At 45.7% G+C, this 3,491-nt stretch overlaps 1 long non-coding RNA gene across 1 annotated transcript; it reads right to left on the reverse strand.

Moving 5' to 3' along the window:
- Positions 1-989: 989 nt before the first annotated feature.
- Positions 990-1,737, reverse strand: LOC139047651 (uncharacterized). Its single transcript, XR_011507304.1, has 2 exons — positions 1,647-1,737; positions 990-1,191 (listed from the first exon to the last, which is right to left on the reverse strand). It is a non-coding gene; the product is annotated as an uncharacterized lncRNA (long non-coding RNA).
- Between the last annotated feature and the right edge of the window lie 1,754 nt (positions 1,738-3,491).

Here is a 3,491-nt window from a genome sequence, read left to right on the forward strand (position 1 = left end):
TGCGCTTTTTCCATACAGATCCTTTCCAGTACTTCAACTTTTAGTCTGGTCACTTTCTCTGAACATTGACCTTGGTGGAGCTAAAGAAATGGGAAAGAAAAATCGGAGGCAAAATGCAGGCATCAGGTTTTTTAAATGAACTTGCATCAACTGCCTATGAAGGGACTAAATCAACCATTAATGTGTGAAGTTATGCAAATTACGCCTGCCTAAGGCAAACTGTATCAAGGTTGATAACAGCAAGTCTCCAACTGCGAATTATAAATGCCTATAGCAAATTGTATTAAGGTTGATAACACTCAAGTTTCGAATATACAGCAATTGTAACAGGTAAACATTACAAGAATAGCTGTTAACCACGCTAGCTGCACAAAATCCGTGAACTGGACACAATATATGCCATGCCAAGAAAAAGGAACGGGCAAACCCATTGGAATGAGAAGTGAAATTGCGACTGTGGTGCAGCGAAGTCGACGAGGATTTCAAATGCGTTCATGCTCCGACGATTCCGCTGGGGTCTGTGCGTTCACTTGCTTATTACCGTATAGTGTTCCCTTGGTGGTCACTCAAGAAGGCCTCTATCCTGAAACGCAAGTCGCTTTAAAACGAAAAGCAGGTCGCTCGAAGTGTTCTCTTCGGCTTGGATAATCTATTACAAAACAAGAAAGTAATTCATTCTTCAAGTTAACTGCGGCGAAGACAACCGTTTACCCTGGAATCGATCATGTCACCTACAGACAAAAGAAATGCAAGTAAATGGCCGCGACAAGCAGATTTTTGGTAAATTGTGCGGAAGAGCGGAATAGAGTCTGCAGTGCAGGAAACCGCGAGAAAAATACGCAGCTTTGACCATTAAGCGAAACCGCAGTAATGAGGTGACGCAACCTTAGTCGTACGACGTGTACAATTAGCCCCGAGGAAGAACGACGCCATGTTTGACTGCGCTAAGCCTACCAAGATGGCGGCCGCTTCCAGACAAAATTATGGACTGCACAATTCGACAATAATTTATTAAGTTTAATCTCATGACTATGGCTATGTACAATCTGCGATGGACTATTTACAATAGTGATACAGCTATGTATACACAAATAAGCAATTACTGCGACCACCGAGAACTCACTCCCTTCCAGCGGACGTCGACATCCGGGCGGGTAGTCGCGCCGTGGGGGCGGGAGTTGGTGGTGGGAACTGCAAAAAAAAAAAAGGGAAACGACGCTACGCTCAGACTCTGTCCAGCACTGCCACCGGTCCACGCCGCAGCTTCTCAAAGAAACAGTTCAGGGAAAGCGGGTCATCGTGGCTTGTGCAGTCGCCATCTTGGCGGTGCGGTCGCTTCGACTGGGCGCTGCCGAGCTCGGACCACAGCTCCTGCCACCGGCGTTTGCGGGATAGACGCTTGCGCTCCAATTCCTCCTTCGCCCTTGCATACGTGGCTCGCACGAGGACATTCATTCTTAAGTCGCACTTCCGCCTCAACCATTTCTGCCAGGTGCTGTTCACGATCTTCTGAAGCTCTTGTGTGTTGATCATACAAGACGGACTGCCGGCGGTTTCAACAACGGCTACCATGATTGTCCATAGAGAACTGAACGTACTGCACTCAGGTAAGCAGGCAGGCAGGCAAAACCAAGTCGTAAGCTTACCTTATCGCAGACACGCGGCCGTGTGCTCCAACCCACGTCTCTGCGAGAAGTTCCACCGAGAACAACGTCACATGGCTTTTTATAGTCCCGCGCTCCAGTTTGTAGCTCTCCGCCAAGAAGAAATGTAGTTCTTAATATCATGCGAAACAAACTCTTGTTTTCTTCAAATTACCTTCGTAAAAAAAATATTTTCTTTTTCTTCTTATATTTTACTGTTTTCGTAAATAACATTTTCTTAATATAACTGCGAAATAGTAAAGGTGCGCACCAGGTCGCACCGCGGAGGATTTCTGTCTGCGGGCGCACTGTGGCTGTTGGGAAATTCCGAACTGTGACGTCACCTGCGCGTCGGGGTTGCAGGCCCACTTCGTGCGTTTATTATTTGTGTTTTTATTCTGCTCTGTGGCCTGGTTAGGCTTCAGAACAAAAGATTGCCGTTCCAAAACATTTTTTCGGACCGCTCTTCAAGCGTATGAGGCAGGAATTAACGCGTAGCAGAGGCTGAAGCGTCGATCCAGCGATATTTGTTTACTGAAAACTGTTGTGCATTGCGTCAGAATGTTCCAGGTGGTTCCAAGCGTTAGGCATTGCTTAACCCGGGTTGAAATTCGATTTTCTTTTTTTTTTAAACAATATATGCATTATCGACATACGCAGGCCCTTCGTGCTAGTTATTTTTTTTTTCTCGCTTCTCGCTAACTGCTCGCGCTTCCAGAGGGACCGACGTTAGACGTTTCTACCAAGCGTGGCTAAGGTAAACATTTCGTCAATGTTTAATGCCCCGAAACCGGCAAATCGCATTTTGAAACTGGAAAAAAGGCGCCGTGAGCTTCATACTTTATTCGCGCTTCAAAAGGTAAATGGAAATTAAGGGGTGCCGAAGGTGTGTGGATCCTGCGGAAAGGCAACGACCACGCAAGGAGCAGGGTGTGCCCGCAGAACCAACCCTCTGCATTCAATAAATGAGAAAATTTCGATTATTGCGTGCCGTAGCCCTGCGTTCAGTCTCATTTATCCACCTACGACCAACATATAGTCACTCCAAGGTTATCGTCCTCGCTAAATCGTGTTAAGTGTTCTCTTAGCGGAGCGAGTGGTAAATGTTTTCCGATTTGTTCCGAGGGTGGCTGACCCTAGCAAATAGCTCGTCGGTGATCGGAGCGATGCTCCGCCCGTGATGAGCGGCGGGTGAATCGAGTGGAAGCCATCCTACAAAAAACGCGGCCCTCCTGCAGCATTTCAGGAACTCGCCAACTCGGTAGATCAACTCGCCATACCAACTTTACTCGCCAACTTAGAGGTAGCGTTACAAAGGGCACTTCCAAATTGGGCACTGCTGCATGTTTGCGTCGGGACATGCACAAATGCAATCATTGCTAATGCTGAAAGATTTCACTGTTATCGTTCGGAGGCACGTTTATTGTTCACAATGAATACAACAGTGGGTGAAACGGCGTCCATAAATGACATTAATGAATGCTGGAAAAACGTTGCCCTATCGATGCAGACGTCGGTACAGTAGCCAATAGAAATTGCCTAGTTTTGTTACACAAGTAATAAAGCAGTTTCACAAACACTGGGTAAAAGTCATATGCTCTCCTTTCTGTCATTACCCTGCATGCCAATAAAAACTAGCACATCATTGGCATGTCTGTACCTGCAGTTAATTACATAGTTAATTACATAGCGCTAATTTAAACTTTTCTACTTGGTAAATAAAGTTTGCAATTCAGCATCATTTTTTACAAGTGCTTGCTAACACACACACTCAATATGTTTCTACTAGATCTGCAACTGATTTTTAAGGTTGAGTTTGGTGCTAGCAATGCAGTATTTATGTTTTCT

This window comes from Dermacentor albipictus, chromosome 7 (genome assembly GCF_038994185.2).
Source record: "Dermacentor albipictus isolate Rhodes 1998 colony chromosome 7, USDA_Dalb.pri_finalv2, whole genome shotgun sequence".
Lineage (NCBI taxonomy): Eukaryota > Metazoa > Arthropoda > Arachnida > Ixodida > Ixodidae > Dermacentor > Dermacentor albipictus.